This window comes from Anabrus simplex, chromosome 2, assembly GCF_040414725.1.
Source record: "Anabrus simplex isolate iqAnaSimp1 chromosome 2, ASM4041472v1, whole genome shotgun sequence".
NCBI classification, from domain to species: Eukaryota; Metazoa; Arthropoda; class Insecta; order Orthoptera; family Tettigoniidae; genus Anabrus; species Anabrus simplex.
Window position 1 is genome coordinate 319,187,171 of NC_090266.1, and position 22,859 is coordinate 319,210,029.

At 44.1% G+C, this 22,859-nt stretch overlaps 1 protein-coding gene across 8 annotated transcripts in view; it reads right to left on the bottom strand.

Annotated features, from left to right (window-relative positions):
* The window catches only part of LOC136864094 (transmembrane ascorbate-dependent reductase CYB561), a 403,629-nt gene that overhangs the window by 61,579 nt on the left and 319,191 nt on the right, over positions 1-22,859 (bottom strand). The window contains exon 1 of one of the 8 annotated variants that reach the window (XM_067140662.2): positions 7,522-7,755. The exons of the other annotated variants lie outside the window; for them this stretch is intronic. The gene's annotated coding sequence lies outside the window, so the exon portion shown is untranslated. Of the gene's footprint in view, positions 1-7,521; positions 7,756-22,859 lie in introns of those variants that run through there. 8 annotated transcript variants of the gene reach the window in all.

Consider the following 22,859-nt stretch of genomic DNA (forward strand, 5'->3'; position numbering starts at 1 on the left):
GTACGCTTCTTCAGTGATGCCTAGGCCATCTATGACAGCTGATGGCGGAGCTGTTGAGGATCCAACCAGCCTTCGGGCTGAGGACTAAACATACATACATATTTTCTTAGATAAATGATATGAGTAAAGAAGTGGAATCAGAGATAAGGCTTTTTGCGGATGATGTTATTCTGTCTAGAGTAATAAATAAGTTAAAAGATCGTGAACAACTGCAAAATGACCTCGATAATATTGTAAGATGGACAGTAGGCAATGGTATGCTTATAAACGGGGTTAAAAGTCAGGTTGTGAGTTTCAGAAATAGAGAAAGTCCTTTCAGATTTTATTACAGCGTTGAGGGGTGAAAGTCCTTTTGGGGATCATTATAAGTACCTAGATGTTAATATAAGGGAAAATCTTCAATGGGGTAATCACATAAATGGGATTGTAAATAAAGGGTACAGATCTCTGCACATGGTTATGAGGGTATTTAGAGGTTGTAGTAAGGATGAAAGGAGAGGGCATATAAGTCTCTGGTAAGACGACAGCTGGAGTATGGTTTCAGTGTATGGGACACTAAACAGGATTACTTGATTTATGAACTGGAAAAATTGCAAGGAAAAGCAGCTCGATTTTGTTCTGGTTGATTTACAACAAAAGAGTAGCGTTATAAGAATGTTGCAAAGTTTGGGCTGGAAAGACTTGGGAAAAATGGGACGAGCTGCTCGACTAAGAGGTATGTTCCGAGCTGTCCGTGGAGAGCTGGCGTGAAATGACAGTAGTAGATGAATAAGTTTGAATGGCGTTTATAAAAGTAGGAAAGATCACAATATGAAGATGAAGTTGGAATTGAAGGGGACAAATTGGGGCAAATATTTATTTGTAGGAAGGAGAGTTAGGGATTGAAATAACTTACCAAGGGAGATGTTCAACAAATTTTCAATTTGTTTGCAATCATTTAAGAAAAGGCTAGGAAAACAACAGATAGGGAATCTGCCACCTGGGCTACTGCCGTAAATGCAGATCAGTTGTGACTGATTGCCTGAAATCACCTCCAGCGCTATGTAACCACATGGAGAGAGCTGCTTTCACCTCCTCATCGTTTCGGAATCGTCGTCCACCGAGATCCTTTTTCAGTTTACTGAACACATGATAATCGCATGGCGCCAAGTCTGGACTCTATGGAGGATGTTGCCATACCTCTCACTTGAATTGCTGCAGGAGTTCGGACGTTTGGCGGGCCGTGTGAGGTGTTGCGTTATCGTGCAACAAAACCACATCGGCGCTCAATTTTCCCCGCCACTCTTCTTTAACTGGCTTACGCAACCGGTTCAACGTTTGACAATACTAAGTCGAGTTGACTGTCGTGCCTTTCGCCATAAATTCCACGTGCACCACACCCTCCATGTCAAAGAACACTGTCGCCATTACCTTCCCTGCTGAAGGTTGGACGTTGGTCTGTTTTTCTTGGTAGTGATGTGGTTTGCACTTATTCTATAGATTTCCCCTTCTTTCGGGGGTGAATTGATGGACCCACGTTTCATCCCCTGTGATGATTCGCCGCAGAAATTCGTTGCCCTCTACAGAATACCGTTACAAAAATGCTCACATCTGTGAGCAAACGTGGGACCCATCTTTTACACAGTTTATGAAATCCAAGGTGCTCTTGAACAATGGAGAACACACAGCCATACGAAATGTTCAGCATGCTGGCAATTTCCTGCAGTGTTATGCGCCGTCCCATTCACACGGTCAACATTTGCAACGGTACTGGACGTTGCGGTTCTGCCTTCACGATATTCGTTCGTGAGATCCGTGCGTCCGGCATCAAATTACTTACACCACTTTACAATACCTGGCTGAGAAACTGCACGCTCACCATATGCAGCAGTGATTTCACGATTAATGTCCGTCAAGTGAGCCGTTTAGCCCGTAGAAATCTGATCGTTGCACGCACCTCCAATTTGGAGCGAACATCCAGTTGCCGCGCCATTGAGCCTAGCCCGCTCTGCACACACAACGCGACGGGATACCACCCCAACCTTCCTATCGGACGTGTCAGCAGTTACTGTAGCTTGCTCTGCATTGGCCAGGATCACGACACACAGCGTGCTCTCGCGTCGAACTAGTGTAACTTATTTTTTGATTCGCCCTCGTACTATTACAATTTGCTTTACATCGCACCATCACAGATAGGTCTTGTGGCGACGATGAAATAGGAAATAACTTTTTTTTTTTTTTTTTTTTGCTAGTTGCTTTACGTCGCACCGACGCAGATAGGTCTTACGGCGACGATGGGACAGGGAAGGTCTGGGAGTGGGAAGGAAGCAGCCGTGGCCTTAATTAAGGTACAGCCCCAGATAGGAAAGAACTAGGAGTGGGAAGGAAGTGACCGTGGCTTTAATGAAGATACATCACCAGCATTTGCCTGGTGCGAAAATGGGAAACCACGGAAATCCACCTTAAGAGCTGCTGACAGTGGGGTTCGAACCCACTATCTGCTGAATGCAAGCTGACAGTTACGTGATGCAAACCGCGCACAGCCACTCGCTTGGTAAATGTAAACGTCTCAAATTATAAACAATACTACCGACCCCAATATAAAGCACGGGTGTATAGAACTATTCCGAACTCCGAGATGATGGATTACGATGGCGGAAGTGTCATACTCTTAAATGCTACCCGTCTTCATTTATTTCAGTGGTTCTCTTCTTTCCTCCTTTCATAGCCATATGCGTCATTGGATGTATCTCAAGATGACAAGAAAGGCCAGTCTTCAATATTTCGATCAGGTGCTTGACCGGGATATTCCCAGTGGCTATCTTCAATATGGATTTTTTTTTTTTTTGCTATATGCTTTACGTCGCACTGACACAGATAGGTCTTATGGCGACGATGGGATAGGAAAGGCCTAGGCGTTGGAAGGAAGCGGCCGTGGCCTTAATTATGGTACAGCCCCGGCATTTGCCTGGTGTGAAAATGGGAAACTACGGAAAACCATCTTCAAGGCTGCCGACAGTGGGACTCGAACCCACTATCTCCCGATTACTGGATACTGGCCGCACTTAAGCGATTGCAGCTATCGAGCTCGGTAGTATGGATTTTCAATGCCGTACTCGTTCCAGGAAAGTACTGATACAGCATCTTCTTTAAATCCGGGAGCACAGAGCTCAGCATTAGTCCCAAATTAATAACAGTGGGTGACAGATTATTTCTCTTTTCTCTCTCTCTCTCTCTCTCTCTCTCTCTCTCTCTCTCTCTGTCACATACATACACGCGCGCGCGTTTGAAATAAAAATCACACCGAGAGAGTTGGCCATACATTTCGGGTCGCGCATCTGCGAGCTTTCATTCGGGAGATAGTGGGTTCGAACCCCACTGTCGGCAGTCCGGAAGATTTTTCCCCCGTGGTTTCCCACTTTCACACCAGGAAAATACTGGGGCTGTACCTTAATTAAGGCCACGACCACTTCCTTCCTACTCCTAGGCCTTTCCCTTTCCTATCGTCGCCATAAGACCTATCCGTGTCGGTGCGACGTAAAGTAAATTGTAAAAACTGAAAGAAAGATTTTCGTCTGTATTCCACGCACACCTCGAGTCCCGTGACTACGGGCGCAGTATCAACAGTTATGTAACATTATAAGCCTGCTTGCTTAAAAACCGGCCAGTAATAATACATCTCCATTATTGTGCATGTTTTTTGCTAGTGGCTTTACGTGCCTGGTGTGAAAATAGGAAACCACGGAAAACCATCTTCAGGGCTGTCGACAGTGGGATTCGAACCCACTATCTCCCGGATGCAAGCTCACAGCCGTATTGTGCAAGTTTAAGTGAAGCCTAGCCAACGCGTGTATTTTCAGAAAGCATAGCCTACAACTGATACGATAAACCTTATCAGTGGTCTCAATATAAACTAACACCCCACAATGTTACGAGAGAGTCGCCTCTTGTAGGCAACGGTCATGTCGCTGAACGTATTGCATTAAACATGGCCTACATAACTTAATTAACGTACTTTTATATAGTGTAACATTCAGCCATACAATAGTATAATATGTTTCTGTGCTATCTGATATATTTAAACAGACGCGGTGGTTTCGTATCTCATTTAATATTATGACAAGTTTCTTTCAGTTGAATCATTCTATTGAATTATTCTAGGCACGCAAATGCCAACAGGTTTAATAATTTACTAGATTGTTTATTATTTGTAAAAGATCGTTAATGAAATAATTGTAAGTTACTTCAAGTAAGTTAATTTTGCAGCTTGCAAACATTTCTATAACAATAATTATTTACCTTGCACGTGAAAATAAATTTCATTTTTTTCCGTATTTGCTTACATCTTGGCGCGACGCATTATTGCGTCATATTTATCATACAACAAACACCGTGGATCACCGAGCGAAGTGGCCAAGGGTGTTAATGCGCTATGGCTATGGAGCCAAGCGCTCTGCATTCGGGACGGGTGAGTTCGAAGCCCACCATCGGATAACCTAAAAATGGTTTTCTATCCTTTGCTCATTTTCATTTCCTGGAAAATGCCGGGACAGTTCTTATTCTTAGGACACAGCCGATTCCGTTTAACTCCTTACCCAATTTCATTCATTTCATCTTCATTAGCTCCTCAACTCAGTTTCACGACAGGAAGGGCATTGGGGCGTAAAACCACGACATGTAATTGCATCTCACCTCATCACCGACTCTGTATCAGGTATCGGAACTACAAGTAATTGGTAGATATACAAACACTGTGTATCCACTTGGCAAACACAAAGACAGAATTAATAGACGCACGTCCACCAATGCGTCCTACAGGAAAATTGAGTGCTGCAATTTTCAAGATATAAAGACATGACTGTAATATAATCTGCTTGAATTAGGATCAGGTTCTGGTACATGCTACAGTTTCTGGATACCGTATTTCAACGATGGCCATATTAAAACAATCTATCATTTTCCGTAGGATAATAACGGGATGGCAGGAATAAAATTACTGAAGAAGGAAAGTAAGCAGGTTTTAAATTTAACGCGACTTAAGTCATAAGTTACGGGATCTACCGTTTTACGTGAAATCCGAACCACTGGAACGAGATTTTCGGTTCAAAATATCTCACATGTCTTGATCGGGATTTACACTTCAGTCACTTTCTTGAGAGGGATGGTGGCGATTACTGTTTGAAGAGGAAGTACAACTGGGCCACCATCCTCTATTAACACTAATCAAACGGAAAACATGGAAGAGGTTCGACACTTAAAATAACGAAGGTATCGGCGAAAGAAAGAGAAGGGCCTCGAAGAGTGTGAAAATGAAAAGACTCCCTAGGCTTTGAGAGCTTAATACTGTCGGGGTCACAAAAGAACCAGTGTCGACCAAGGGAGGTCAGATAGGAAACATGAAGGTGAGGAACCCACACAAGTAAGTGAAAGCAATGCCAGAGTCAGCTAGCGGAATCGTGGTCACCAAGCCACGCTATCAAGTTGATAGCCCCTGGTCCCCGTTTTAGTCGCATCTTACGACAGGCAGTGATACCGTGGACGTCATAGCCAGCCACAGGGGCGTTAGGTAGGTTATTGAATTATAAAAGGTTAAAGTACCGTATGTCTACCATTAATCTAAACTGAGTTAAATGACAACCATGGGCAGAGGAATGTTCATTTCTACAGCACCGGGCGAGTTGGCCGTGCGGTTAGAGACGCGCGGCTGTGAGCTTGTATCCGGGAGATAGTGGGTTCGAATTCCACTGTCGGCAGCCCTGAATATGATTTTCCGTGGTTTCCCATTTTCACACCAGGCAAATGCTGGGGCTGTACCTTAGTTAAAGCCACGGCTGCTTCCTTCCAACTCCTAGGCATTTCCTATCGCATCGTCGTGATAAGACCTATCTGTGTCGGTGCGACGTAAAGCCACTAGCAAAAATAAAAATAAAAAAATCTCATTAGTGCCAGATTGTAGTCACTTGCAAGAATAAGAGTACAATTATCATTGTATGACACCATGTTTTCAACTGAATTTGCATAATATTCATATTTCTGAAGTGATTTTTTTTTTGCTAGGGGCTTTACGTCGCACCGACACAGATAGGTCTTATGGCGACGATGGGATAGGAAAGGCCTAGGAGTTGGAAGGAAGCGGCCGTGGCCTTAATTAAGGTACAGCCCCAGCATTTGCCTGGTGTGAAAATGGGAAACCACGGAAAACCATCTTCAGGGCTGCCGATAGTGGGATTCGAACCTACTATCTCCCGGATGCAAGCTCACAGCCGCGCGCCTCTACGCGCACGGCCAACTCGCCCGGTCTGAAGTGATTTAGGAGAAATATATACTCCTCCAATAGTGATGAGTGAACCAACTTTCAGGCATACAAATAACTGCTCAACTGTGTTAAGACACTACATGACTGAACAATAAAACTTTCTATTAACACATATCATTACACCTTCAATTGTCCGACTCATTGGCTGAATGGTCAGCGTTGAGGCCTTCGGTTCAGAGGGTCCCGAGTTTGACTCCCGGCCGAATCGGGGATTTTAATCGCGTCCGATTAATTTGTTTGTGGTCTTCATATTCAGACAACACACTACACTACCAATCACCACAAAAACACGCATTAGTGATTACATCCCTCCATATAGGGTTGGCATCTTGAAGGGCATTCAGCTGTAAAACAGGGCCAAATCCACATGTGCGACACAGGTAATCGCGAATGAATCGAATGTCCCATCACTACTGCCGACAGTGGGGCTCATACTCATCATCTCCCGAACGCAAACCCAAATCATACAGCTAATTCGTTAGGTACATAGTTTATTTTGATAAACAATGCCTCATATGAAAGAAAGACAAAATATTCACCAAAATCCAGGGCCTAATTCTGTTCTGAAAAACCTCAATCTGATATATCAAAATGATTGCTAAGGTGAAGCAGTCGGAATATCTTAGGTCACAGGATCGCTCAAGAGTCTTATGAGGCGGGCAGCCAAAATCTCAAGTATCTCACAACACCTCGAAGCTAGCAGCGATGTAATTTGCACCCGGCAAAAGAATGCTACAGCTGCCAATGAAAATGCGTTCTTAATTCTCAAGAAAACTCCACGTGTGAACGAATTATAGTAATTCTATCGATATTTCATTAATCAAACAGGCATTTCTAGAGCCAATCTAATTCCAAAACTGAGAGTATCATGTATATCAGTACACCATATTTAAGCCACTATTACATCAAGACAAAGACCAGTAGTCGAATACAGAGATTGGAGGGATTTGACTAAGAGATGTTATCCGAGTTTTGCAGAACATGTAGATCGACAGGGCACCTCAGCATATTTTATGACTAAATTAGGGTTAATAATGACTGCAACAATGAGTAAATTTCTTATAAATCAAGTATTGGGCTAAGTATACACAAATGGGTGTACCCAGATTTCAACGATTAACCACATCACAAATTATGCATTCTTCCGTGCGATATTAAATTCATTTTATAGTAACAAGATTTTATAAAAACAGTTGTAATCAATTGGAATACAAAATTTCACTCACCAAGCAAAATTAAAGGAGGCGACTGCACATGAAAATAGTATACAGCCGCGCAGAAAATGCGAGATCTGGATACAATGATGTTTCCCCGTCACACCACGATACGATAAGAATCGTTGAATAAATAACACTTACGAAACAGTCGTAGGGATCGCAGTAAATAATTGACAATTAAGAATGAACTGAACAGCAGGGAATCAAAACAGATGGAAACCGGATTCCAAATAGGCCTAACAACAAACCCGACGAAGGAACCACCAGTAGCAAGCTACAGGTGGTGCCCGCCATGTATTGATCCGTCCCGCGGCAAGGCGCGTGCGTGCTCACATTCCAGACTGCAAAAGAGGCATGAACATAGCTGTCATTTCGAGACTCTTCTTCAGTTTGGAATGTTTGAAGATCCTTTTTGGAGAGAAAGATAGTAGCGATTATGTGGTGCCCAAACACGAAGAGTAGTTTTCGGTTCTCGGGTGCTTACTAGCTTTATTGTTGATTACCTAGATAGTACTTCTAACGCTGGGCTGAGTTGCTCCGTCGGTAGAGCGCTGGCCTTCCGTGCCTAACTTGGCAGGTCCTGGCTCAGTTCGGTGGTATTTGAAGGTGTCAAATATATCAGTCTCGTGTCGGTAGATTTACTGGCACATAATAGAGAACTTCTGCGGGACAAACTTCCGGCACCTCGGCGTCTCCGAAAATCTTAAGCAGTTAGTGGGACGTTAAAAACCAATAAAATCATTAGTACTTCTATCATCTTTACGTCCTTAAACTCATTAAATTACCACTCGAGTATGATCAAGAATGATCCTAACAAGAATGCAACGAAGAGATCCAGCGAGCATCTAAAAGAAAATGGTACGGTATTTTTAGTAAACTACTTTGAATTAACACAAGACTTATGACAGTTTCTGGTTTTAACCTCGTAAGTTATGTAAATACTGTATGGTTTCTCCACTCCCACTATAGCGCCATGAAATTATGATGTTGCGTTCAGGGATTAGGGTTGCCAGATGAACGGTTTTACCCGGAACAACACAGTTTTTCTCATTTCTGCGTACGACGCGCCCTTTAAACAGCACGCTAAATGATCCGTTTTTCAGAAAACACATTATTTATTTTAAAATATCGCGCTTTAGACCACAGCACCGTTGTTAAAAAGTGCGCAAACTTGATCAAAGAGTACAATATATTCTGTACTCCTTGGTTCTAACCAAAGATCACTTATTACTACCGGTTCAAATTAACTGCAATCAATCCGGCTGTAAGTTATAAGGAATTTATCAACAACAACAACAACAGCAGCAGCAGTTGAACATGCATCTGTTAAACATGGCATTATCAAATGACAAGTACTTGTGAAATGTACGTTTGTACTAGTTAACTACCGTAATTAGCCTATTAGCCGCCTCTGTGGTGTAGTGGTTAGCTGCCATCCCTGGAGGCTTGGGTTCGATTTCCGGCTCTGCCACGAAATTTGAAAAATGGTACAAGGGCTGCAACGGGGTCCAATCAGCATGGGCAGGTCTGCTGAGTAGAGGGGGGTTCGGATTCCCACCTCAGCCATCCTCGAAGTGGTTTTCCAGGCAAATGCCGGGATGGTACCCAACTTAAGGCCACGGCCGCTTCCTTGTCTATCCCTATCCCCCTCACCCCGCCCACAAGGCACCTGTTCAGCATAGAAGGTGAGCCCATCTGGGCGAGGTACAGTACCGGTCAGAAGTTTAGGACCATATAAAGAAAAGAATGAAATGTCATCTAGAACCTAACATTGTTGTACTGGACCTCTTATTTTTTCCCTGAACTCTTGCGTCTAATATGATATACGTCGCCTGATTTTATTGAGTATTGTAGAACTTATACATTTTTAACTGTTGGAAGGTATCATCAGAAAGTCAACATTTTTGGAAACATTATGCACTATATGCTGCAAGTATCACCACCAATATTCTTTTGTAGACTTAGCAATAGGTGGAGGTAATTTTAGTATAAATATTCCGAAAAAATGTGGCACCGACTTTTGTGAGTTTATGTTTTTGTTTAAACCAGCGCGAAGATGGTCAACTTGTCCTTGTTCTCGTCATAGGTCTCAGTGTGAACTATCAGCATCAGAAATGTGTTCTCGGATGCCATCTGCAGAGTGCAAATGGAACTATCAGGACAGATAAATCTGACGCCGATAGCTCGCCTCGAGACCTTGGGCCATACGTGACAATGACATAGAAAAAACAACCATCTTGGCACTGCTTCGAAAAAATAAAATACGCAAAAAACAGCATATTTTCGGAATATTTATATTTATAGTAAAATGGCCCCCACCTATTGCTAAGTCTACAAAAAAGCTTGATGGTGATACTTGCAACCAATTAGAGTATACAGTACATTATATTACCAACATTTTAGATTTTTGGTGTGACCTTCCAAGAGTTAAAAATTCATAACTTCTACAGTACTTGGACTAACTCAAAGAAATCAGGCGACATTATATTATATTAGATGTGAGAGCTCAGAAAGAAAATTACAGAGGTCTAGTGGCACAATTTTAGGTTCTAGATGACAATTCGTGATTTCTTTATGAGGTCCTAAACTTCTGACCGCTCCTGTACGGGTCCTCCTTCCCAGTTGTATCCCCCGATCCAAAGTATTACGCTCCAGGACTATTCTTGAGGCGGTAGTGGTGGGATCCCTCGTTAAATCCGAAGGAAAAACTAACCCTGGAGGGTAAACGGGTTAAGAAAGAAAGAAAGAAAGAAAGAAAGAAAGAAAGAAAGAAAGAACTTCTAATGTTACCTTTATTGCAACATTGAAACATAATATTAACTTATTACAGATGTAAACGAACATTTTCCCCTTCATAACACAAATAAATTCAATGGAGAATAATAGGGGGTACAGTAATATCAGCTGTATGAAAGTAGGTAGATTACAATACATTGCACAAGTGGAAACATACTGTACCGTACAATCCTTTTCTTTACTTTTGAAGTCCAGGTTTTTCTTCGGTGAGATAGTACCTACACTTATGGGCAAAGAGAAGATGTTCAAAGCGACAATCTTGCATTAACAAACATTTAGCTGCTTGTTCGATTATACTTTATTGGACTCAAGTCAACACATTCTGCATCCATTTCCCGAAGCAGCATGCACGTGAGTTATTAGGCCTTGCAAATTCATGGGCGTAGGAGCATAAACTCTCTCCTTCATGTGTCCCCACACATAAAAATCTAGTGGACTAAGGTCCAAGGACGACGCTAATGACCTTAATTATTTACCACCTGCTCACTTCCTAATCGTCGCCCCCGTACAACCATTCATGAACCTGGCATTACTGACCTGCCCATCAACAGATTGTCTCGGTGGCAGTGTATCCAGGCAATGTAGCAGCAGGTGTGGAAGAGGTGGTCTGCCGATTACCTGATTTCACTGCAGCAGAGGAAAAATGGACCTATCCCAAGGAGAACCGAGCTGCTGGAACAATTGTTCTTCTGAAGGAGGACAATCTTCCTCCACTTTGTTGGAAGATCGCTTTGGTGAAGACTGTTCCCCTTGGGAAGGATGGACTTGCACGAGTGGCTACCATCAGGACAAACAGTAGTCTTCTTAAACGACCTGTTCATAAGTTAATTCCAATACGCGTTGAACACCAAACAGGATCGTTGTGGCTAACCCAGTAACGTTTGTGTTCCATGTGAATATTTGATTCTTTTGTCCATTTTAAGAGTGTATAAATATGGTGTTGTGTTTGTGACTGAGAACTCTGAAGTGGGTGTATGAATAGTTCATTCTTCGTTAATTTCATACTACATATAATAATGGACGAGGACACAGGCATTTTATTTAGTACCATCTGTTACAGTGTTTGCAACTATTTTTGTTGCTTGTGTTTCTGTGTTGCTTATGTTTACGAAACTGAACTCTGTGTGTCAGTGCCTGTGTGGTGCTTGAATTGAGCTGAACTATCATGAGTTCATAGCAGGCAATTTAATTCTGTTGAATCATGGTGATTCAACGGTGGGGAGCCTGTTCCGGCCTAGCCATGGCTAGTCCACCTAATTGCTCGCTACCACTTTAGGACAGATTGTAGCACCCTTCAGTGTGTATTCATTTTGAAGGTCCCACCCGGAAGTGATGTGGATGGAAGGGGATGAGAGACTGGTATGCTTGGGTGCCTCTAGCGAGATGAGATTAGAGGATGTGAATAACAGTTATCGAAGGCATCTTTCCACCAGTAGCTATTTAATCAAGTGAGTGATTTACGTTTAAAATGTAACGAGACGTCTCAATGCAGTATTGGCACTGTCCCCTTTTTCTGGCTGACAGAAAAGCGCGGAGAAGAAGAATAGAAACTTCAGAGCTCTAGCAGAAACATCGAAAATAGTAAGTCGTTTCCAGCATTGGAAAAATAACTTGTGAGAACCGTCTGTGGATGAAGTTCTTCTCTACATGGATACTGCGCAAAAAGAACCCGGAGACGAGAATGATGATTTAGGGTGGTTGATAACACATATCCATTATTTTCCCAGATATTCAAGTATGATCAAAAATATATAACAGCAATAAGTGCAGCTTGAGCCACGCGGACTTTGTTGTAAATGAGAGCGAACCCATACAGATCCCAAGCACGTCAACGACCTGGTATTCCTACATAGCAACATAAAGTTGGAACAGATAAATGTACTTCAGTTAAATATTGTATTGTTATCCTACCCAAATCAAAACAGAACACAATCTATCAATGTTCAAACACTTTAACCTATGGAACTACTATCACTTGTATGTTTTCTCTTTTTGGAAGAGAAAATTATCTCTGGTTTTGATGCTGCAAGCCTGAAGAGACCATAAATATGGTGGAAACAATCGGAAGACCCATTCATTTGTACTTAATACGATTGGCCACTGATACATATGGGTCCAGTGTACAACAGGTAGCCTATACAGTATATCTCTTCAGTAGATTTTTTCATTTTAATGAAATAGAATCGATACTCATTTGTGCGCAGACGCGTCATTTCTGTGATACAATGTGGTCCATAACACTTTCAGTGTAATAGTTATGATCATACAGCAAGATACACTGACTGACAGAGCAAATGCAACACCAAGAAGGAGTGGTTCGAAAGGGATGAAAGTTGGGGAAAAACAGAGACGGCACGGACGAATAATTGATGTTTATTTCAAACCGATATGCAGGTTACACAATGCGCACGGCATCGACTCAGTAGGATGTAGGACCACCGCGAGCGGCGATGCACGCAGAAACACGTCGAGGTACAGAGTCAATAAGAGTGCGGATGGTGTCCTGAGGGATGGTTCTCCATTCTCTGTCAACCATTTGCCACAGTTGGTCGTCCGTACGAGGCTGGGGCAGAGTTTGCAAACGGCGTCCAATGAGATCACACACGTGTTCGATTGGTGACAGATCCGGAGAGTACGCTGGCCACGGAAGCATCTGTACACTTCGTAGAGCCTGTTGGGAGGTGCGAGCAGTGTGTGGGCGGGCATTATCCTGCTGAAAACAGAGCATTGGGCAGCCCCTGAAGGTACGGGAGTGCCACCGGCCGCAGCACATGCTGCACGCAGCGGTGGGCATTTAACGTGCCTTGAATACGCACTAGAGGTGACGTGGAATCATACGCAATAGCGCCCCAAACCATGATGCCGCGTTGTCTAGCGGTAGGGCGCTCCACAGTTACTGCCGGATTTGACCTTTCTCCACGCCGACGCCACACTCGTCTGCGGTGACTATCGCTAACAGAACAGAAGCGTGACTCATCGGAGAACACGACGTTCCGCCATTCCCTCATCCAAGTCGCTCTAGCCCGGCACCATGCCAGGCGTGCACGTCTATGCTGTGGAGTCAATGGTAGTCTTCTGAGCGGACGCCGGGAGTGCAGGCCTCCTTCAACCAATCGACGGGAAATTGTTCTGGTCGATATTGGAACAGCCAGGGTGTCTTGCACATGCTGAAGAATGGCGGTTGACGTGCCGTGCGGGGCTGCCACCGCTTGGCGGCGGATGCGCCGATCCTCGCGTGCTGACGTCACTCGGGCTGCGCCTGGACTCCTCGCACGTGCCATATGTCCCTGCGCCAACCATCTTCGCCACAGGCGCTGCACCGTGGACACATCTCTATGGGTATCGGCTGCGATTTGACGAAGCGACCAACCTGCCCTTCTCAGCCCGATCACCATACCCCTCGTAAAGTTGTCTGTCTGCTGGAAATGCCTCCGTTGACGGCGGCCTGGCATTCTTAGCTATACACGTGTCCTGTGGCACACGACAACACGTTCTACAATGACTGTCGGCTGAGAAATCACGGTACGAAGTGGGCCATTCGCCAACGCCGTGTCCCATTTATTGTTCACTACGTGCGCAGCACAGCGGCGCATTTCACATCATGAGCATACCTCAGTGACGTCAGTCTACCCTGCAATTGGCATAAAGTTCTGACCACTCCTTCTTGGTGTTGCATTTGCTCTGTCAGTCAGTGTATTTATCCATACAGAAGCCTACTGTCGTAGGGGGATCCTAATTAAAGTCTTACAAAATAAGGAGATTCACTGAACTCCCTCCATGACTACAAGAGATTAATGTAACTGGTTCACGAGATAGCACAGTAATTAGGATCCTACTCTAGAGACAGATCAATCTGGATTGCATTTTCAGCATCCTAGAACGTTGATGCTCGGCTCGACGGCCATAGATGAAGGGAGGTCTCAACGCTTCCCTCAGACGTATTTCTTGGTTTCCTGGCCGCTACTCAATGTAGCTCCCCAGTTGTCCTAACGACGCTGGGCCAACGCCCTTTCAGACCTCCTGGCTTTTCTAAATTACTTCCCAGTACCGGAAATCGAACCTGGATGCGGTCAAGGAGCTAGAACGCTAACATGAGACTACGGCCGTGGTCAGTATTAATTATTACAACTACATTATTCACAAAACAATACCGAATATCTCTTTCGCTTAACTCAGAAGGGAAAGGTAAAATCTGTTAGTGAACGCAGCACGCCAGTAGTCGGACGCTCAGCCAAACTGGCCGGTACGCCAAGCCTAACAGCCTGCAATGCAATCCAAGCCTTGTTAGCCGGGCTGGCTTGATGTGGCGCTCGTGACGTAACAAATAACAAGTCCAGCCTCGCTCTGCACGATGGAAGCCTAGCTTAGATGGCAGACACACGTACGAGCGCAGCCGAGTAGTGTTGGCTACTCAATGCATGATTCGAAGCAGTTTATCGATTCATTCAAGTGTCCGAGTGAATCGATTCACAGGAACGGCGAGCTCAAGGCACACGATTCAGCTTACTCCCAGCGGACAGTGCTGAGTGGCGCACTCACTCGACGTTGACGGAGAGCCGAGCTTCCGCCGCAGCGAGACAGTGAATCATAGCACATAGAAAGAATCGTGAACGAGCGCGGCTCAGTGAGACACATGATACACACGGCTCCTTATCGGCTCACTGGACAATGGTGGCGAGCCGAGCTTCCGCTGCAGCGAGACATACAGTGAGCCAGTGTACACTGAAAGAATCGAATGCTATAATGGACTCTCGAGCTCAGCTCATTTGAAAATAATACCCATTTCCATTCACTGTCCTCTTCTTACAGGGAGGTTTAAATAATAGATGGATTTATTTTCAGTGTTAAAAGACAGTCAAAACATAATTATGAAGTAGCTATTAAGTAGGTAGGCTATTAGGTTATACTATTTATTAGTTTAATGAATCTTAGTATTATAACTTAGGTGACATTTGACAATTAAACTCGACTCTAGCCTGCCCTATGACTATTGTAACCGTCCAGGCTCCTCCAGCCATACTAATTTAGTGTGCAATCCTTTCACGCGATATCACGCGATATCAAGATTATCTGCCATCGGCAATTATTCATAATGACATATTAATTGAACTTCAATCATATGTAAATAAGGCTTTTGGAATCATATTGTATATATTAGAACATCATTTATTATTTAAATTATTATATGATGTAGGATAGGAATTCATTATGTACTGTAAATATGGTCAATGTTGAGACACAAGTTTGTGTCATTTCATCTCATATTTGTGTACACGGAAAAGTTATTCTTGAAGCGGGGAAGTTGGATGACTCACGGGTTTAACTCATGAGCAATAGTAGTGTACAGAGACCCGCGCGCGAGGCTAGCAAGCTGGAAGACTACATCATCGCCACGCCTACTGTGAAGAATGAAGAGAGGGAGATGATAATGCGATCTACGAATCAGATGCTTCGTTGTATTGAGATTTGGTATTGAGCTGTTACCAAGAGTGGGAGAGCCCGGGTATAAGATCTAGCGCTCACTACCAGAACCACAACTACTTTATTATTTTTGAGACAGTGAGTGGTCGCTTCGAGACATAGTTTTTTCGTACAGTGAGTTGTCGCTTCGACACAGTACTTAGCTGCTGTGATGCTGTCGGATCAGGGTGAGACGAAACAAGCTTACGGCTTGTGATATATTCAGTAATTATTCTGGACGAAGAACTACGTTTAGTTCAAGTCTACGGAATTTGGTACAAGTCTGTATTGTATCAGTAGAATAGCTAAGTTGGACTGAGATTTTCTGTTAATATGGAAAAAATCATACCTCTGAATGTTCTCCTCCTACGATCAACGGTGATCAATTTTCACAAGTACAGGGCCAATGTCTAATTTAAAGACTAGGCAATTAGGGAGTGCTAGTCCAGATAGCCCAAACCATATCACAGAAGGAAGGAAGGGTGTCCAGGGAGCCAATTCTACAACGAGAAGAGGGGAACGAGTAACCACGGAAGATTGATGACCTCAACGGAAGCTGTAATTGGTGAGCTTCAGTTAGATAAAGCAAGCAACAGTTAATTTCAGTAACGTAAATTCTAAAATCCCTCCAAGCTTTAAGGAACTTTTCCGATTCATCTCATTTTTGTATAATAAATTCATTTTATTTAATATTGCGTTAATTTTCTTTCTCAAGCGATACTTAATGGTTAATTATTCAAAATCCTACCCCTGTCATTTAAGTATAAGTCTCTATGTTAATAAATATAAATTTTGCTTTACAGTTTTGTTTAAAACTGTAACGCTGGCGCCCAAACATTACATAGAGAAATGGGAAGCCATGGAATGATAATTGATTCAATTTGCGTGGCAATTTGCGGGCAAGCCACATATAGTTATATTTATATTCATGTGTCCCCAGGTATTAACTTTCGTCTCCTCTAATGTTAAGCTTAGAAGAGAGAACAGTTACACTATGAGTCATGCTCATGACAACTCAAAAGTACCTGTTTTATATTGGGAAGAACGGCTCAGTATTTTCTCAGTTCATATGTCACATCGTTGCACAAGACTTCAAACATATGTGGACGGACGCAATAACTTAACCAACAGTATGTTGAATCAGAAAACCAGTGGGCTACTCTACATCTCGGGTAGCCTATACAAAATATGACGATTTAAAAAAATCCTCAGCTGATAGAAAAATACATATTTTCAAAAATGACTGAGCGAGTTGCCGTGCGGTTAGTATCGCGTAGCTATGCGCTTGCATTCGGGGGATGGTGGGTTCGAATCCCCGTCAGGAAGTCGTAAAATTTAAGAAATAAGATTTCCACTTCCGGAGGTGTATATGGCCCTGAGGTTCACTCAACCTACACCAAAAAATGAGTACCAGGGGGCAAAGGCGGCCGGGCGTAGAGCTAACCACTCTACTCCATCAAGTGCAGAGGTTACGAATAGTGGAAGCCTTTACCTTCCACCACTCCCAGGGCCTTCATGGCCTGTACGGAGATGACTTTGCTTTGCTTTTGGCTATAAACTTATTCATTAAATACGCAAAATTGTTCAGTGCACAACATCTACAATCATGTGACGTGATTATAAGGCTCACAGGAACTAAGTACGCGGAGGACATTAACACTACTGACGCTCTTAATGTAATTAGAGCTAATCAAGTGTACAGAAAGATGAATTTTACTCCAAGAGAGAGAGTCTGTGAAACAAGGAACTTTGTAAATAATAGCTGCGGAATGATATATATGAGTGTGAAGCGAGATCTTCATTGCAAGACACTGCGTATTTCGATGCTTTCATAAATAAAGACCACGCGTTGGATCTGTGTCTTAACTTTGAAATCGGCCGTTGGTGTCTCTTCACATAAAATTACTAAGACGGGGCCTGCATTGTCTTGCTTTGTGTGTGAACTGTTTCGAGTGAATTTAATACTCACTTCGGCGAACAGTAAGCATATTTAGTTCGGCTAAGGATATGCTAACCTGTAACGTATTCATTTGTGTGACGCTACGGCCTCGTTAATTTGCAAAGAGAGAACTTCTCAATATTTCACAAGAGTTAATACGCCGGAGAAGGGAACTCGTATTTATAGTATTTCCCAGCTGTGCGGGAGGATGACAGAAGCCTGACCGACTAACAATACTTTGAGAGACAGATTCCTGATCCGGTGAGAGTGAAAACGAAGGAGGAAGTTCGTTTACCCCATTGTGTCTCGTAAAGAAATATTTCGGAAGGCGACCTAATTACACAGAGGAACTGGTGTACTAGACCAGTGCACTGGATCGGAGTGTACTTTCATAAATAAGATAACAGAGTGTATTAATGTCTTTCTGTTTGTCGAAAATCTGACAAGTGCTCTCCTTTGTTCTTTTTGGTGTGTTAATCCACTGATCAATTAAAAAATGTGTTCGCGAACCCTTATTTGGATTACATTGGATGAATTAGCTACCATGGAGGAGTAAGCACCCTGCAGGGTGCTAAGGCGAGCCGCGATGAACGATGCTGAATTGTAAGTAATAAAATTATTTCACTGTTCCTAATATTTCTAGTTTTTTTGTACATATTTAAAGTTAGTTGTCGTTTTGCATGTAATATACACTGACTGACAGAGCAAATGCAACACCAAGAAGGAGTGGTTCGAAAGGGATGAAAGTTGGAGAAAAAACAGAGACGGCACGGACGAATAATTGATGTTTATTTCAAACCGATATGCAGGTTACACAATGCGCACGGCATCGACTCAGTAGGATGTAGGACCACCGCGAGCGGCGATGCACGCAGAAACACGTCGAGGTACAGAGTCAATAAGAGTGCAGATGGTGTCCTGAGGGATGGTTCTCCATTCTCTGTCAACCATTTGCCACAGTTGGTCGTCCGTACGAGGCTGGGGCAGAGTTTGCAAACGGCGTCCAATGAGATCCCACACGTGTTCGATTGGTGAGAGATCCGGAGAATACGCTGGCCACGGAAGCATCTGTACACCTCGTAGAGCCTGTTGGGAGATGCGAGCAGTGTGTGGGCGGGCATTATCCTGCTGAAACAGAGCATTGGGCAGCCCCTGAAGGTACGGGAGTGCCACCGGCCGCAGCACATGCTGCACGTAGCGGTGGGCATTTAACGTGCCTTGAATACGCACTAGAGGTGACGTGGAATCATACGCAATAGCGCCCCAAACCATGATGCCGCGTTGTCTAGCGGTAGGGCGCTCCACAGTTACTGCCGGATTTGACCTTTCTCCACGCCGACGCCACACTCGTCTGCGGTGACTATCACTGACAGAACAGAAGCGTGACTCATCGGAGAACACGACGTTCCGCCATTCCCTCATCCAAGTCGCTCTAGCCCGGCACCATGCCAGGCGTGCACGTCTATGCTGTGGAGTCAATGGTAGTCTTCTGAGCGGACGCCGGGAGTGCAGGCCTCCTTCAACCAATCGACGGGAAATTGTTCTGGTCGATATTGGAACAGCCAGGGTGTCTTGCACATGCTGAAGAATGGCGGTTGACGTGGCGTGCGGGGCTGCCACCGCTTGGCGGCGGATGCGCCGATCCTCGCGTGCTGACGTCACTCGGGCTGCGCCTGGACCCCTCGCACGTGCCACATATCCCTGCGCCAACCATCGTCGCCACAGGCGCTGCACCGTGGACACATCCCTATGGGTATCGGCTGCGATTTGACGAAGCGACCAACCTGCCCTCTTCAGCCCGATCACCATACCCCTCGTAAAGTCGTCTATCTGCTGGAAATGCCTCCGTTGACGGCGGCCTGGCATTCTTAGCTATACACGTGTCCTGTGGCACACGACAACACGTTCTACAATGACTGTCGGCTGAGATATCACGGTACGAAGTGGGCCATTCGCCAACACCGTGTCCCATTTATCGTTCGCTACGTGCGCAGCACAGCGGCGCATTTCACATCATGAGCATACCTCAGTGACGTCAGTCTACCCTGCAATTGGCATAAAGTTCTGACCACTCCTTCTTGGTGTTGCATTTGCTCTGTCAGTCAGTGTACATTTGCGAAATGGCAATTTTTGAGATCATAGTAAAATTTGCCCTTTGTTTGGAGTTCATTTTAATTTAATTAGATAGCATTAACGATAGAGCTGGAATAATAATTAGTGATGATAGTAGTGGTTTTGTACGGGTCCTGCCGCATCCGATATCCGGTGGCCTCTGGACGAGGCCTGATCCGGTGAGTGACGTCACAGCGCGGTGGGGGCTGCTAGCTAAGAGCCTGTTCGTAATCTTATTTGACTGAGAGCGTGCTCTTAACATTACATGCCCTTACAATGGCTACGTGTTCAGGCTTAACCTAACAGACCCCGGGCTCGACCCTAGGCTTAAGGGCCTAAGTTCCAAATTCGATGCCAGAAAGTGCTAGCTAGACCCAACTGCTAACGTGATTATAGTCAAGAGTGTAAGCTTAACCTAACAGGTACGCATTCGACTCCAAGCTTAACCTTACAGGTCATGGGCTCGACCCTAGGCTTAAGGGCATTAGCTTTACAGACCCAAGTTTTATACTCAAGAATGCCAGCTGAACCCAACTACCAACGTGATTATGGTCAAGAGAGCTAGGTTGACCTAACAGGCACACATTTGACGCCAGGCTTAACCTTACAAAGGCGTTACAGAATCAAATTTGAGATTCGATTTCAGGCCTAAGCTAACTAGACAAGATGAGGCATGATCCTGAGGCTTTGATGCTGAGACTGATGAAAGATGAACTTGAAACAAGATGGCGGCAACAGATAGGACTAGAGAGATGGTGTAAGGCGTACCGCAATGCATATGTTTTATTCATAGGGGCATAACGGTGAAAGGTAACCTTAGGTCTTGGAGCTGAGCGACCGCATAATTGGCAAGAGGGCAACAGGTTTAACTTTTCAAGGGTGTTACAGACTCAAGTTTGAGATTCGATCGAAGGCTTAACCCAACTAGACAAGATGAGAGATGGTTTTTTCTGCTAGGGGCTTTACGTCGCACCAACACAGATAGGGCTTATGGCGACGATGGGATAGGAAAGGCCTAGGAGTTGGAAGGAAGCAGCCGTGGCCTTAATTAAGGTACAGCCCCAGCATTTGCCTGGTGTGAAAATGGGAAACCACGGAAAACCACTTTCAGGGCTGCCGATAGTGGGATTCGAACCACAGCCGCGCGCCTCTACGCGCACGGCCAACTCGCCCGGTGAGAGAAGGTTTAGGGGCTTTTGGAGTTGAACTTGAAACAAGATGGCGGCTGCAGATGGGACTAGGGAGATGGTGTAAGGCTTAATATATGTACTTTATTCATATTTTTAGTGTCTGGGACTTGGGCGTTGGCCTAAACAGAGATCGAGTCTGAAGAAGAGAAGAACGACTGCAGGACTAAATTCTGGCACTTCAGCGACTCTACAACGTATTTAGTAGGACGTAAATCCAATATCATTATTAATAGTTTTAAACAGAGATCGAGTTTGGAACTTCCTTGAACAAAATAAGAACGGATATCGAACTTGGAACTCTCTTAGACTGAAGCTCAATATTAACCAGGAAAATCGAACACTAGAGTTTTTCTTGGACCGAACCGACCCGACTAGGATTCGAACCCGTAGCTCCTCTACTTGGGTACCTAACAAGCATAACTGTACATTAAATGCCTGTGCGTTTAATCGAAACAACACAGTTCAATTGCTATTGTTTAATTCGATGAGCTGCGGGAAGTCACCACCCCGACTAAGATTCGAACCTGGAGCTCACTTCGACTCAGAACTATAGAGCTTAAATGAATAAGAGGGAAAACTCGATGGCGAGCCTTCCTTTCTATTGAAGACTAAGTGTAAACGGAGTAAGAATGCTGTTAAACTGGTGTGCATTTTAGCGAAAAATTGACTGCACAAGCAAGTTTATTAGTCTTGGAAATATTTGCTGACACAGGGAATACAAAGTTCATTGTTTCCAATTCTTTTACGTGACAGTAAAATCTACTAAGAAGGGCTGCGCAGCTATCCTCAATGTTTTCCCTAGTGTCCAAGAGTTAGTCAATACCCGCTAAAGTAGGGGTTAGGAGGTAGCACCTTAAACGTGTGAGCTACTCAGCCCGACAATTCAACTATTAAGTGCCGAAAAAACACACACACAGGTAGTAGTGATTGTTTTAAGAGGAAGTACAACTAGGCGACCATCCTCTGTATAGCACTAATGAAAGAGAAAAAAAGAACGGATCCAACACTTCGAAAATGAAGCTATCGGCCAAAGAAAGACAAGGGCCACGAAATGCGTGAAAATGAAAGACTTCTTAGCCCTCGTAAACCTAATAGCGTCGGGGTCGGAAAAGAAGAAGAGTTGACCAAGGAAGGTCGGATGGGATAGATGAAAGTGAGGAACTTGACACAAGTAAGTGGCAGCAATGCCAGGACTCAGCTAGGGGCCCCCGTGGTCGCCAACTCACGCTCCAAAGTTCAGAGACCATGGGGCTTTATTAGTCGCCTCTTATGACAGGCAGGGGATACCGTGGGAGTTATTCTACCGCCCCCACTCACAGGGACAACACACACTCACCATAATAATTTAGAACATCCAACTCACTTTCGTACTGAATACTCAACATGATACGTAAAAATAATCTGGTACCGGAATTTAGTCCCGCAGGAGTTCGAGTATTATCAGAATTCCCTAATAAAGAATAAAATCCCCGACCCAGCTGGGAATTACAAAATCCAAAATAAAGACGTATTTATCGCTCACGTTGTCAGAGACCAAAGCGGTTACTGTGTTGCAACTACAAGGCTCGGAATTATGCTGACAATCAAACAGGAAGTTTCATGTTACTGCAGTCTTCGACCTCGCAAGCTAGATGCGCGCAGGAATCATCAGCACTGTTAGAAAAAATTGCAAATGTAGCTTTTTGTGCAGGTGTTCATACATGTTATTGTCCGCTCAGCGCGTGACAAAAATTTGCAAATGTAGCTTTATGTGTAGGTGTTCAACTAACTACAAGGCTCGCAATAATGCCGACAATCAAACAGGAAGTTTCATGTTACAGCTAGCTTTTTTTTTTTTTGCCATTTGCTTT